Source organism: Scyliorhinus canicula, chromosome 4, assembly GCF_902713615.1.
Source record: "Scyliorhinus canicula chromosome 4, sScyCan1.1, whole genome shotgun sequence".
NCBI classification, from domain to species: Eukaryota; Metazoa; Chordata; class Chondrichthyes; order Carcharhiniformes; family Scyliorhinidae; genus Scyliorhinus; species Scyliorhinus canicula.
Window position 1 is genome coordinate 20,933,926 of NC_052149.1, and position 16,239 is coordinate 20,950,164.

Sequence of the window (16,239 nt, forward strand, 5' to 3'; positions counted from 1 at the left end):
ACTTTTTTGTTTTAAACTGATGGCTGGAAAGTGGGACAATATTTGGGCAGTTTCAGTTTTATTTGGCAGGAATTCAAAAAGCAGTGCCAATTTCATATTCCACTTTTTTCACAAGAACTGACGTCAGTAATGCCTTGCTCATTAGTCAAAAATGTTCATCTATAGGTTGCAATGAGTACACTTGGTGGGAGTAATGTGCATAGAGGAAGGGTAGTTTGATGTGGCATGCATCATTTGTGACCTGAATGCATTGATGCAGTCACAAGATGAAATTGGGAGGAAAGAAATTGCATTCTTCATCATGAATCCAGCTGCCTAGTTTATATTAAAGTAAAAGACAATATACAATTTACATTCAGAAGTTACATTTCTAGATGCTATTTTGGTTTTGGGAGGGTAAAAGCAATTTAGAATACTAGTTACCTTTGAACATGCACTTTATATTTGAGTAAGATTGATATGTGAAAAGGGACATTTATTTTAATCAATGCCATACTTATTAGCAGCCTATTCAAGTATCCTTAACAAAGTCTTAGGACTATAAAACGGAGAATCTGATTTCACTTCAGAAGTTTATGTTGGTTCATCAGATATAGGAGCAGAATTAGACCATTCAACCCACCGAGTCTGCTCTGTCATTCAATCATGGCTGATATGTCCCTCATCTGCTACAGACTCAGTGCTGGATGGCGGAACCAGCCAGAGCATCTCCTCCGTAGAACACAAACTAGGAGCAGAGAGTAGGCAATTTAGCCTCCCGAGCCGAAATACCTTCAATGTGATCATGGCTGATCCTGTCCTGGCCTCAAAACCGCTGTCCTGCCCATTCTCCATAACCCTTCAACCCATTACCAATTAAAAATCTGTCCAACTCCTCCTTAAATTTACTCACTGTCCCTGCATCCACTGCCGTCTGGGGCAGCAAATTCCTCAGATTCACAACCCTTTGAGAGAAGTAATTTCTCCTCAAATCTATTTTAAATTAGCTACCTCTTATTTGAAGATTATGACCTCTCGTTTTAGAATGCCCCACAAGAGGAAGCATCTGCTCCACATCTACTTTATCCATACCTTTTAGCATCTTGTTTACCTCAATTAGTTCTCCCCTCATTCTTCTAAACTCTAGAGAATATAGGCCTAAACTGTTCAATCTCTCCTCATACGACAAACCCCTCATCTCTGGAATCAATCTAGTGAATCTCCTCTGAACTGCATCAATGCCACTACATCTTTCCTCAAATAAGGGGACCAAACTCTGCACAATACTCCAGGTGTGGTCTCACCAATGCCTTGCACAATTGCAACAACACTTCCTTGTCTTTATACGCAATTCCTTTTGCCATAAATGCTGACGTTCCATTTGCACAAGGACACCCAGATCCCTCTGCATCGGAGCACCCCAAAGTCTCTCGCCATTTAGATGATAGGTTGCCTTCCCATTTTTCCGACCAAAATGCATGACCTCGCACCTATCCACATTAAACTCCATCTGCCACATTTTGACCCACTCTCCTAACCTATCTATATCCGTTTGTAAGGTTCTTATTCCCTCACTGCAACTTGCTGTTGCACCTATTTTTGTGTCACCTGCGAATTTGGCTATAGAACCTTCTATCCCTGTATCGAAGTTGTTAATATAGATTGTAAATAGCTGTAAATTAACCTTCTGTGCAGCACCTTATTAAACACCTTTCAGAAGTCCAGATATACTACATCTACAGGATCCCCGTTATCTACTTTGTTTGTCACATCTTCAAAGAACACTAGCAAATTTGTCTCACGTGATTTACCCTTCATAAAACAATACTGATGGATAGCTCTTTGGTTTTCCAAATGATATTACGTGCCTGATACTGGATTCCAACAATTTTCCAACAACAGATGTTGAACTAACTGGACTGTAATTTCACAAATTCTGCCTCCCTCCATTTTTGAATAAGGGCGTTACATTAGCATTTTTCAAATCCACTGGAACTTTTTCCGTGTTCAGGGAATTTTGGAATATTATAAGCAATTGATCCATTCTCTCCACTGCCACTTCCTTTAACATCCTAGGATGCAGGCCATCAGGCCCCTGGGGGCCTGTCTGCCCTCAATCCCAAGAATTTGTAAAGTCCCATTTCCCTATTGATGCTGATTATTCCAAGTTCCACACTTTGTTATCTCTGTCCTATAGGAATGGTAATAGTGCCCTCCACCGTGAAAACTGAGGCAAAGTATTGATTTAGCATCTTTGCCATTTCAGTGTTCCCCACTATTAACTCACCGGTTTCATCTTCCAAGGGAGCAACATTCACCTTAGCGACTCCCTTCCCTTTTATGTACCCGTAGAAGCTTTTGCTATCCTTTTCGATTTTCTGCGCTAGTGGTTTTTTTCGTAATTTACCTTAGCTCTTCTTATTACTTTTTTTTAGCATCTCTTTGTCAATGTTTGAAAGTTTCCCAATTTTCCAGCCTGCAACTGGACTTTGCAATATGATATGCCTGAAGTTTTGTATTTATAATGTCTTTGACCTCCTTGTTTAGCCATGGATGTTTTTTTACCCCTCATACCATCTTGCTTCCTCACTGGGATATATTTCAGTTGTGAGGAATTCAGCATCTCCTTAAACAACTGCCACTGCTCATTCGCGGTCGTACTTTTTAGCCTTCCTGCCCAGTCTACTTGGGCCAAAACTGTCCTCATGCCTATTTAATTTCCTTTGTTCAATTCCAGAACTCTAGTGTGGGACTCCATTTTCTTGACCCAAACTGAATTTTGAATTCTACCATACTATGGTCACTTTGGATCCTTAACTATGAGTTCATTAATTAATCCCATCTCATTACACAATACCAAATCCAGAGTAGCCTCCTCCCTGGTTGGTTCCCCAACATATTGTTCCAGGAAACAATCTCTAATGCATTCAATGAACTCTACCCTTGTCAATTTGATTCCTCCAGTCTATGTGCATATTAAAATCACCCATTATTATTACCGTACCTTTCTTGCAAGCCCTCAGTATTTCCTGGTTTATACTGTGCCACAAAGTAGAACTACTGTTTGGGGACCTATAGATTACTTCTATCAAGGACTTCCTTCCCTTTGTTATTTCTTATTTCTAACCAGGCTAATTCCACATCTTGATCCCCAGTGCTTATGTTATTTCTCATTATACCACAGATCCCTTTCCTTACCAGCAGGGTTACGCCACCTCCTTTTCCTTTCAGTGTATCTTTTTGAAATATTGTATGTCCTTGGATATTCAATTCCCAGACCTGGTCTCCTAGTAACCATGTTTCCGTAATCCCCACCAAATCTATTTGTGCAGTTAACTCATTAGGTTTGTTACAAATAGGGCAGCACGATGGCGCAGTGGGTTAGCCCTGCTGCCTCACAGCGCCAAGGTCCCAGGTTCGATCCCGGCTCTGGGTCACTGTCCATGTGGAGTTTACACATTCTCCCCGTGTTTGCGTGGGTTTCGCCCCCACAACCCAAAGATGTGCAAGAACACACTAAATTGCCCCTCAATTGGAAAAAAATCAATTGGGTACACTAAATTTTTTTTATTTTTTTTAAAAAGGTTTGTTACGAATGCTTCTTGCATTCAGATACAAAGCATTCAAATTTGTTTTAATATAAAATTTCCCCACTCTTCTATAATTCCTTGGTGCATAAAGATATTCACATGTTCATCACTTTTATTTTCTGGCAACCATCCGCCACATGATAATCTGCACTTTCATCTCCTTCTTTAAACTGAGTTTGCTACTTTCTCTTACAATTGAACCCGCACCCCCTATTTAGTTTAGGGGGTCTCACAATTGTTGCAGTGTAAATGCAGCTGAGGAGATCATGTTTTCGAAGAAATCCTTGCAGACCATTATGCCATTAATTTTGAATAAATTGAAAATCAATTCATTGCAGTTTATAGCAAGAATGAGACCATTCTGCCCATCATTGAGGTGTTAGTTCAAATTTAAATCAGGGTTGCTCCTTCTTTATTTAATCTTTCTCCCAACAGGCCTCAATTTTTTTCAGATAATAAAGCCATAGCCCCAATTTCCTATGGATAAATGTTTATATTCCCTAATTTCGTATGAGTATGAAAAAGTTTGCACTGCTGTCAAGTCCTTGATTATACTTCAATACTTGCTGTCTTATAAAAAGGTACAATTAGGCAGAGCACGTACTGCTTAAAAAAATGACTAAAAAGTGAGAGAAGAGGAAGAGGAAAAGCTTTCCCAACTGCTTACTACACAAGTTAACTAAGGACATTGACACCTTGGTGCCGTAACCATTCTGTAATTATATGATAACAGAAGAAAAGGAGGAAGATACGATCCTGGTCTTTAATATGCTCAGAGGATTGGATTGGATTTGTTTTGGATTGGATAATTATGGGGGAGTGATGCCTTGGCCGCATTGCACCCGGTGCTAATCCCGCCATGTCTGGGGATTTACGAGAGAGCCCCGAAACGGGTTTGGTGCCTCATGCAAACCAGTTTACCATTCTCCCAGCCCGCTTCAGCTGTCATGATGAAGACATTGCCCAGAAAGGGCGAGAACCTGAATACAATTCATTTGCATTCATTTTAATCTGATAAGAGAGATTAATTCCGACGTGGCCTTCTCAGCCTGAAGTGCTCTGTCTGACAACTGAAGAGCAGTCCAGTGAAAACTCAAGCAGATACACTTTCCCATCCCTAATTCATGTTTAGCGGATTGTTTATGTTTCCTTCACCCTTGAATGTATCTCCAGTATCCTGCTTTCATGCTAATGACAATATTTATAAACACTTTTGCTATGATTGACAGCTTCTCACCACATCAAAGGAGTTAAGTGCTTTCTGCAATGAGCAAAGAGGAAGTGATAGAGCAAAGCTAACAGCAAATGATTATGGTCCTATTAAAGACAGATGCAGGCTAAACTATAATTTATTAAAATTTATTCTTTCCTGGTTTGTGGGTTTCACTGGCTTGACCAGCATTTGTTGCCCATGCCTAATTGCCCTTGACGTTCTGATGGTGAGCCACCTTCTTGAACCACTACTGTGCATGTGGAGTAGGTACACCCACAATATTTTAGGGGTTCCAGCATTTTGGCCCAGCGACAGTGAAGGAATGGTGATATTGTTCTATCAGGATAGTGTGTGGCATGGAGGCAGAACTTGCAGGTGGTGTGTGTTGCCATGCATCTGTAGCCTTTGTCCTTCTAGGTGGTAGAGGTAATGGGTTTGGAAGATGCTGTCAAAGCAGCCTTGGTAAGTTGCTGCAGAGCATTTTGTAGATGGTGCACACCGCTATCACTGAGCATCAGTGGTGGAGGGAATGTATGTTTACGGTGGTGGATGGGTGCCAATCAGGAGTGCTGAGCTTCTGAAATGTTGCTGGAGATGCACTCATCCAGTGGAGAGTAATCCTCCAGTGGAGAGTATTCAATCACACTTCTGACTTGTATTTTGAAGGTGATAGACAAGCTTTGGGGAGTCAGCAGGTGAGTTACCCGCCACAGAATTCCCAGATTTTGACCTGCTCTTGTAACCACAAGATTTATATGGCCAGTCCAATTCAGTTCTTGAGTCAACGGTAACTCCCAGCAAGCTGATGGTGGGGGATTCAGCAATGGTAATGTCGTTGAATGTCAAGGGGCGATGGTTAGAATTTATCTTGTTGGAGATGGTCATAGCATTGATATTGGTCCCTGGCACTTGTGTGGCACGAATGTTACCTGACTTTATCAGCCCATGGTTAAATATTGTTCAAGTCTTGCTGCATATGGACATGAAGCGTTTCAGTATATGAGGAGACACAAATGGGTTGAACATTGTACAATCAGTAAACATCCCAATTCTGACCGTACGATGGGCAGGTCATTGATGAAGCAGCTGAAGATGGTTGGACCTGTGATACAACCCGAGGAATTCCTGCAGCGATGTCTTGGTACTGAGATTGTGACCTCCAACAACCTAGATATGATTCCTATCAATGGAGAGTTTTCCCCCCGAATCCCCATTGACTCTAGCTTTGCGAGGATTGCTTGATGCCATACTCGGTCTATTGTTGTCTCAATGTTGCTCCAGTGGGCAGCTTGGTGGTACAGTGGGTGGCGCAGTGGTTAGCATTGCTGTCTCACAGCACCAGGCCTGGGTTCAATTCTAGCCTTGGATGACTGTCTCTGTGGAGTTTGCCCGTTCTCCCCATGTCTGTGTGGGTTTCTTCCATGTGCTCTGGTTTCCTCCCACACTCCAAAGGTGTGTAGGTTAAATGGATTGCCCATGATAAAATTGCCCCTTCATGTCCAAACATGTGCAGGTTAGGTGTAGTTACAGTAATGGGAGATAGGGTGGGAGAGTGGGCCTAGTTAGAATGCTCTTTTAAAGGGTCGGTGTAGACTAGATGGGCCGAAAGGCCTACTCAGTGACCCTGGCGGATAACAAATGGAACATCAGTGAGCAGGTCATTGCTGAGTAGGTGCTGCTCGCTAGCACTGTCAGCTACTCCTTCCATCACTTTGCTGATGCTCAAGAGTAAACTGATAGAGCGATAATTGGCCTGATTGGATTTGTCCTGCTTTCTGTAGACAGAAATTTGCCACATTGCTGGGTAGATGTTAAGTGTTCTAGCTACAGGGCAGCACGGTGGCACAGTGGGTTAGCCCTGCTGCCTCACAGCGCCAAGGTCCCAGGTTCGATCCTGGCTCTGGGTCACTGTCCATTTGGAGTTTGCATATTCTCCCCGTGTTTCTGTGGGTTTCGCCCCCACAACCCAAAGATGTGCAAGCTAGGTGGATTGGCCACGCTAAATTGCCCCTTAATTGGAAAAAAAAATGAATTGGGTACTCTCAATTTAAAAAATTCACCACCCTCTGCAAGAAGTCGTTTCTCCTCATTTCAGTTCCAATTCTACCGCCTCTCAACCTATAACAGTGACCCCCTCGTTCTAGATTACCCCACAAGGGAGTACATTTGGTCTACGTTTATTCTCCCAATCCCTTTTAGTATTTTATGTACCTTGGTCAGATCCCCTCGCATCCTTCTAAACTCCAGCAAGCATAAACCCAAACTGTTTAATCACTCCATGTGTTAACCCTTTCATCCCCAGAATCAATCTGGTGAACTTCCTCTGAACTGCCTCCAATGCCACCATATCCTTCCTCAAATAAGGAGACCAAAACTGGACATAATACTCCAGATGTGGTCTCACTAACACCCTATTCAATTGCAATACTTCTCTACTTTGATACTGCAGTCCTTTTGCAATAAACGCTAACATTCCATTTCCCTTTTTTATTACAGGCTGTACCTGCATAACGATTGGTTATTGAAATGTAACAATTACAAAAATACATGAAACGGGTTAACAGAATCTTTGCGTTTATCTCGTGCTGGATTGGAATTCAAAATAAGGAATTAATACTTCATTTAGAGCTATTCAATTTTGCTAATTAAGGACAAGTAACTATCTGCAAACTGCTTCCCAAGGTTTCAGTTAAAATTTTCCAAGTCTAATATTCATAGATTTTTGTCAAGTAAGGATATTCAAGAAGATACGGTCTGGAAAATGAAGTTCAGGTACTGATCAGCCACAAACTGAATAGCAGAACAGGCTTAAAGGAGTCAATGGCCTATGTTACATTACATTTTAAATCTTAAGGAGTAATCTTAAATCTTAAACAGTATTATCAATCCCACTACAAATTTTGGATCCAATAAAGGTTAGTTTAGCAAATATTTAGTGAAACAAAAATAATGTCCTTTACAATAAAACAACTGCATTCACTTCACTGCAGTTCATGACCTCTTGATGTACTTACTCCAAACAGATTTCCTTCCACAGCACGATTGTTTGCAAACATCAATTCTGTTTCTTAAGCAGGAGGTGTTCTACTGTTGGACAGGCCCGGTCCTGCTAACTATGATCCCCTTGAGATAAAGCACTCTAATGACTTAGTTAAGCACTGCCCAAACTTGTCCAATAAAGACATGTTTGAATGTTGATGGAATTAGGTTCATAGAGCTTATTAATTTATCACCACAGGTACCAAACCACAACTCTTAAAGAAAATCACCAGCAGCTGTACAGTGTGACTTTTAGTAGGGATAAGCATAGCACCATGGTTTTCAAATAAATGAAAATCTGTCTGAAAAGGTCAATGAAAGACTGGAAATTTAATCAGGTTTTAAACGAATGCTATCACAAGAACATGAAGTACAGATACATGTTAACATGCTTTACAAGGTTGAATATTTTAATTTTTTTTGCATGCAAGACAAGAGAAAATAGAATGTTCCGATGCAAACAGCTGTACAGGGCATAATAACCTTGAATTACAATCAGACAAGCATGATGCAGTAAGAACACTTAATACCAAAAGCAGCAGGTTAACCTGACTTTTTGCACTCAACTAGTGAAAAATTGTTTCAACAGGCAGAGTTCAAAATTTACTATGGCAACTGTGCATGTTTGCTTCAACGCAAGTTAATTTACTTCACAATGTCAGTCTCTTGGGGGAAAAATAATAACTTGCGTTCCTCAGCAAAGTACAAGAGAACTAGACTGAATGTTAAAATTTGAGTACAGTATTTTAAAAGGCAAAGACAAGAGCTGGTTACCAACAGAAAACATGTAGGATAATATCCAGTATATGTCTTCATTTTCTAAATAGCATGAATTAAAAACTAAAAATAACAGTTCACTTGCAGGCAGAGTTGTAGTTGTCAACTTTACCTTATGTGCAGGAATTTGACAAAATCAAAAGTAATGAGAATTCAAACCTTATGGCATTGCCTTGGGTCATTAGGTCACCACACTCTGCAACTCCCTTCCCATGCATTCTCTTAGCATATATTGTTCAATTTTCAAAGGTGCCAATTAAACCGATTCTTTCACTGCATCTTCAGACACGATTCAAAACTCTCCTTCCAAACGTCTGCTCAAAAGCCTTTTCAATCCCTTGGTCAAGCAACTCTTGGTCAAGCAACTCTTGGTCAAGCAACTCTTGGTCAAGCAACTCTTGGTCAAGCAACTCTTGGTCAAGCAACTCTTGGTCAAGCAACTCTTGGTCAAGCAACTCTTGGTCAAGCAACTCTTGGTCAAGCAACTCTTGGTCAAGCAACTCTTGGTCAAGCAACTCTTGGTCAAGCAACTCTTGGTCAAGCAACTCTTGGTCAAGCAACTCTTGGTCAAGCAACTCTTGGTCAAGCAACTCTTGGTCAAGCAACTCTTGGTCAAGCAACTCTTGGTCAAGCAACTCTTGGTCAAGCAACTCTTGGTCAAGCAACTCTTGGTCAAGCAACTCTTGGTCAAGCAACTCTTGGTCAAGCAACTCTTGGTCAAGCAACTCTTGGTCAAGCAACTCTTGGTCAAGCAACTCTTGGTCAAGCAACTCTTGGTCAAGCAACTCTTGGTCAAGCAACTCTTGGTCAAGCAACTCTTGGTCAAGCAACTCTTGGTCAAGCAACTCTTGGTAAAGCAACTCTTGTGATATTTCGCTTTATGGAATAGGAGTTACAAAATGCATACCACATATCAAAAAAAAAGCAACTAGAATTACACAGCATCTACAGCACATAAAGGCTATTTGGCCCACCTGGTAAATGCTAGTGTTTGTACTCCACACAAGCCTTCTTCACTCACTCAAGCTGCCTGTTCCCACCCAGTCCTCAAATCCCTCAGTCCCTGCTCTGTCATGTATCTATCAAGCCTGCCCTTAAATGTGTAGCTGCTGAACTTCAGCCAGTCGATTTCAGATTCCAGCAACTGTAGTCATTTGCTACTATCTATTCAGTAACTCTACCATTCCCTATTATCTACTGTGCATTTACTCTGTTCATCCTTTCGTAGTCTTTTCCCTACGCAATTCTCCTTTGAATATTTATGCACACAAGAATACTTCACTATTTATTGTTATAGCCTTTATATTTGTACTTCACAGTTCTACTATGCCTTATATATAGGGAAAGGGGCTGTTCCACAAATAATCAACACGTGGCCTCCTGTACTAACTGCCAAAGAACAGCATCAACTGCCTGAAGGAAAACTTGCAAAAACTACTGTACTCGTAAATCAATCCTTACAGAAAGAAGGATGTGTTCATGCGGCACAGTATTCCTTGTCCTAGAAGGGCAGAAATCTGCTGATCCTTAACCTCACGATGAGACATTTAAATTTGAGGCACTAGGACACCAGAAACCAATGTAGATCAGCAAGCACAGGGTATAGGCACCAAGTAGAGATACGGATGAGGTCAAGTATCAAGTATATGGGGATGGAAGATGGGTAACCTGACATGAGAGCAATGGTTTAGTTTATTTGGAAGTAACAAAAGTATGGATGAGGGTTGGGGCAGGTGCGCAGAGGCGGGGTGGAGATGTGTGATGGTTAAGAAGGTACAAGTGAACAGTCATTGCAAATGGAGATGAGAGGTGGTTGGAAACGCAGTTCAGGGCTACAATGCTCAGGTGCTAAGGTGAGATAGTTGAAGATTCAAGTTGAGATAGTGGCACAGGAGGGGAAGGTGGTGAGAAATACAGCATTAGCACACACGCAAGACTGGACTCATATCTTGACATGATGTTGCAAAGTGGTAACATGTAGATGAAGAACAGGTATAAAAAGACTGAGCTGAACAACAGAATCTGGTAGCTATGTTCTTCAGAATTCAGCCTACTTGGTCCAAATTCATTCTACCGATAGCAGCCAGTGACTGTGATCTTAAGGATACTCTCCTACTAGATAACAATAAAGCACATTGACATCCCAGCTGTCTTAATGCAGAGGAGGAATACTGGAGTTTACAAACTTTACATTATTTTAAAAAGAATGACCCTATCAAGAATACCATTTGAGACACAAATGGAAAGAGATACCTGACAATGAAAATAAATTACGGTACCTGTAAAATAAAGGTTCTCAATAAATGTTCCAAGAATTTTTAAAATTCTGAAAAACTCTACCTTGCCAATTGAAAGACTATTTGAAGCTATGAATAAAGACAAGCAGTTCTGTTACAGGACAAAACATTTATGATTAAATTTATCCAATAACTGTTATAACTGACCCCAGTTCAATCCACACTTCCAGCAATAGTCACTGAGTGTTCAATTTCCACTTCCCTAACTCGGAGTTAATGTAGTCAATTATAGAGACCCTACTGTTGTCACAAAACTTGGCTTTAGCCATGGTCATTGCCAACATGTTGCTCACTGAATTCAGCCACTGGGCCACAAGGAGAAAACCAGAATTTATTTTTATTCCCAAGATTATTTATTTTAATTTCTATGGGGTCTTGTGACTACCATGGAAGATCAAACTGTCAAGCCTGTTTTGGAACAAAGATGGCAAGCTACTTTTCACTCGTGTTGTTAACTATAGTTTCAACTATATTTTGATCCCTTTCTGCCCCACTACCAGCTGCTAATCTGATCACAATCTTGGAAAATACCTAATAGTTAGTAAGGCTCCTGCTCCAAAATCTGCATTCATTAATCATATTAGGTTTTTTACCCAAAATGATTCAGAGTATGCCTTCCAAAAATCAAGTACACTCACTCCTTCAAAGACAAGCAAACTGGGTGTATAATTCTGATGCTAAATTATCTGTCACAGTGTCAATTTGTATGTATGCACCATTATACACAGTAAATCATTTGGTAGGAAATCGCTCCATACTTCCATCCTGCAACGGTTACAGTGGTTGCATGCTACTTCTGACCCAACTATAATGATGACTTTTGAGATCACTTCATTTTAGTTTATCATTGCCATATTAAGTATCTCAACAGCACATGTTCTTAGTTCTAAATAAAAGCAGAAGGGATAATCTTTTTAAAACACATTTTGCTGGTTATTATAAAACTGAGCTACAGAAAAAAAGATTACTAATTGTGTTCTTCATTTTCGCCACTTCAACTGAGTAACTGACTACTTAGATACTTTCTCCACATCAATTAATTGTGTTCACTATTCCCAGAGTTGTTTTAACTTCTAACGTGAATTGAAAGAAGATTGGCACAGTAATTGAAATAATAAGCTAAAACAGGCTCTTGTTTTGATAGAGACAGTATTCGGAAAAGGTTACTAAGATTTATGTGAGACTTTTCCCCCATCCTATTCGAGGTAACGAGATCCAAAACAAAGGAGAGAGTAAAGAAAATAGCACAAAAAGGCCAATTTGACACCCGAGGATAGTTGCAGCAATTTCATGTGCTTGAGTTAAGGATAATTTCTCATGAAACTTATGCTGTGATAAATATTGGGAGTGTAATACAGAACAAAATGAGAAATATTAATTTATCAGCCTGCATTTTATGGTCAGTAATGAACAAACTGCGCTCACCATTCATACTTTTGCAGCTGCTTGCAACTCTTTGAGGGCTTTCAAGTGACAACGTATAGTCATTATGTGTATGAGATAGTGCAATAGACCGAGGGGCTTGTGTGAAAGAGCAAGCAACAATATATCCCATCAACTAGTCAGACTGAAGAATCTTTACTGAGACACACACAGAGTCTCAAGGGTCCTTCCTGTTTACTCCGTTTGTTCCCTTATTTCCCCTTTCTTTTATTCCTGCCGTTACATTTGGACATCTCACTTTTCGGCAAGAAGTCTGTATCTTTAATTCAAGCAGGAAGAAGGCTGTGCTAGTTTAAACAGAAGCTGCAGACTGGCCAGTACCAGTGACAGAGAGATGGGTTGGGACTCTGTTTGATTGACTGACTGGTGGCCAATGGATTGGCCCAAAAGGCTGTGCTCTGCCAGTTACAGGTGGTGCCCGGTAACAGATCCTACTCCACTGGAATGTTTTTCAGAGTTCCAAGATTTGGGTTTGGCTTCAGTTTGGTTCTGGCAGAATGGTGACGGAAACATCCAGCTAACTCGCCGCAGAAAGATCCAGCTAACTCTCCGCAGAAGGTCACTGTGAGAGCTGTCTCTCTCTCTCCAGAAAGTCTCTGGGTACTGTTTTTCTGGAACTACAAAGGCCTGAAGACAAACCATGAACTGAAATCACAGCTTGGTGAGAAATAAGGGGCAAAATTCTCCCAAAACGGGAAAAATCGTCAAACCGCCGTAAAACCCGGGCGGGTTTTACGGCATCGCGCCCCTTCCCGACGGGGGACCGATTCTGGTCCCCCGTCGGGGCTAGCAGCCCGACGTCGGAGGCTCCGACAAGTCGGGCTTAACGAAAATCGTTAAACCCGCTTGTCGGACTTAGCGCCGGCTGACGCGTCATATGACGTCAGCCGCGCATGCGCAGGTGGGAAGACGCCACCCGCGCATGCGCGGGTGACGTCACCGCGTTTTTGCGCGAAACCCGCGCATGCGCGGTCCGGGTTGCCCCTCAGCCGCCCCGCGTATTGATACTGCGGGGCGGCGGAAGGACAAATAGTGCGCGGGCATCGGGCCCGCTGCCCGCGATCGGTGGGCACCGATCGCGGGCCCATGGCACCCTTGGCACGGCCGTGGTACTGCCGTGCCAATCGGTGCCATGGTTATTTTTTTCCAGGTAGTCACGACGTTTTTACGAACGGCAGGACCAGGTGTGTTTGCCGTTCGTAAAAAGGTCGTAAAGGGCTGGGACTTCGGCCCTTCTAACAGCTGTGAATCGCTGCCGGCCGTAAAAAAACGGCGGCAGCGATTCGTGTCGGGATTTCGGCGGGGGGGTGGGAGAATAGCGGGAGGGCGTCAAAAAAGTCTGGAAGGCCCTCCCGCTATTCTCCCACCCGTCGTGGGGGGCGGAGAATTTCGCCCAAGGTGCCTCTCCAGGAGAAGGTGTAAGTAAAGGATTTCTAAACTACAGAAAAACCTGCACAAATGAATCCACAGAATTGATCATTACAGGCTGCAAACCAAAAACTTCTCTGCCAGCTTGAAATACTTACTCCAATGTAAAATCATGTACAGAAAGGAAATTAAAGTTAGGATTAAGAGAGATAAAATGTATAAATGTTTCAACAAGTATTAAAATCTAAAGGAATGAGAATCTCCATTTGTAAAAGTTAATTTTGTGTGTCAGAGGAGCTGTTTGGCAACAATAAGCACAATCATATTTTTAAAATTCACTTTTATTTGAATGAATAAGCCCATTTTTTGTCATATTTAGTGCATAGAAAGTGGGTAGGTGCGAAGTCCTTCACTGAAGATATCAAGGTATCGGTAAAGTAAAGTTTGTGGGGAAGATAGGGAAACTGGGACAACTTCCGATTTGTGTTTTATTTTACACATGCAGATGCAAGAGGTTGCTGTCTGATTTACTCCATAACAACTATGTAAGCTGATTTAATGTCATTACTGCAAACTATGGGACAAAATATGTAAAAGGAAAGAAATGATTAGGAATGATGAGATGGAATATAAATATAATGGCAGTGAACAGAAACAGCAAGATTCTTATCAGCCTAGGGATAGAAACACTTGAAAATCTATGAGAGGGAGCGAATAGTAGAGATGCTTAACAATCATCTTGCACATTTTTAGATAACAAATACTATAGGAATACCCAAGGGGGATGTAGAATATCTGAAAGATTTTTGCCATCAGAAATGTTTGAATAGGCTGGGGATTTATAGGGCAGCACGGTAGCATGGTGGTTAGCATAAATGCTTCACAGCTCCAGGGTCCCAGGTTCAGTTCCCGGCTGGGTCACTGTCTGTGCGGAGTCTGCACGTCCTCCCCCTATGTGCGTGGGTTTAGTCCGGGTGCTCCGGTTTCTTCCCACAGTCCAAAGATGTGCAGGTTAGGTGGATTGGCCATGCTAAATGTAGTGTCCTAAAAAGTAAGGTTAAGGGGGGGGTGGGGTTGTTGGGTTACGGGTATAGGGTGGATACGTGGGTTTGAGTAGGGTGATCATTGCTCGGCACAACATCGAGGGCCGAAGGGCCTGTTCTGTGCTGTATTGTTCTATGTTCTATCTATACTTTGAAACAGAGGATTGAAATGCAATTTGATTGTGGCCACAATTAGATAGAATGAATAGAAAGAGCCTATTGGCCTCAATGGAGGGGCCAATAGCCAGGGCGCATTGATTTAAAGTAGAAGGAATAGTAAAGGAATTTGGAGAAATGTTTACACCCAGAGGGTGGAGGATTTCTGGAACTCACTGCTTGAATGGTTGGTAGAAACGAAAGCCCTCATCATACTCACAAAATACTTGGATTATATACACCTAAAGCTTTGTAACCTACAGGGCTATGGACCAAGAGCTGTAATGTGGGATTAGGCTAGAAAGTTCTCTCTCGACTGGCATAGGCACAGTGGGCCAAATGTTTTCCTTCAGGGTTGCAAATTTCTATGATTCAACATGAGTGTTTGGATCATTTTCACTTTGTGCAGTAATGACTCCGTTTGTTTTCAAGTCTTCAAAAATAAATAGTGATGTTAAATTATTCCCCCATCTCTTCAGAATCCAATTAATATTTTAGGCAGTGAAAATGAACTAAATCAGTAAATGGATGGGTGCTAAAACTGAGAAACGCCCTTAACTGAGTGTACAGTGACATGAGAAAAGAAAATACTGCAGATGTTGAACATCTGAAATTAAAATTGAAGTTGCTGGAACTACTCAGCGGGTCATGCAGCATCTGTCCAGAGAAACAGAGTTTGCATTTCAGGTTGACAATGACCCTTCAGCAGAATTGAGGAAATATTGAAATGCAATAGGTTTTGAGCAAGTGAAAGTGGGTGAGGAAGAAAGAACAAAAGGGATGGTTGGTATTGAGTGGAGGGCAGGAGAGTGTAAATGACAAAAGGTTTCATGATAATGGCTAAAATGAGAAGATTTGGTGGGGCGGGGGTTGGGGGGGGGGGAAGCATTATTTGTCAAATGATTGTGGCAGATATGGAAAGGACAAATAAAATCCTTTCATATGTGTTGGAATGAATCTCTGAAGGTTGCTCAGCAAACAAAAGTGTGGTATCCTTGAAATAAAAGGAATGGCAAAGAAAGAATGCAGGAGACTTCCAGAAGGGCATAGAGAGGTTTGTTGAATGGCAACTATGTAGCAGATGTTGTTCAATATAAAGATGTGTACACTAATAAATTCTGTGAAGAAAAATAATAATAGTATAATTTAGCCAATGGTATTTATTAGAGAGTGGAGGAATAAAGAAAGCTCAAGGGAAGCACAGATGCTTAGACCTAAAAAGATGGACATACAGGCCGAAAAGGCTAGAAAGAGGGAAATTGGGTCTGGGTGATATAGACAAAGGAAATTAACAAAAAAGTGATGTTGATTTCATATTAGACATTTTCAGGTCA

At 41.5% G+C, this 16,239-nt stretch overlaps 1 protein-coding gene across 3 annotated transcripts in view; it reads right to left on the minus strand.

Annotated features, from left to right (window-relative positions):
* tgfbr3 (transforming growth factor, beta receptor III) overlaps positions 1-16,239 on the minus strand; it is a 207,375-nt gene that overhangs the window by 147,091 nt on the left and 44,045 nt on the right. The window lies entirely within an intron of this gene.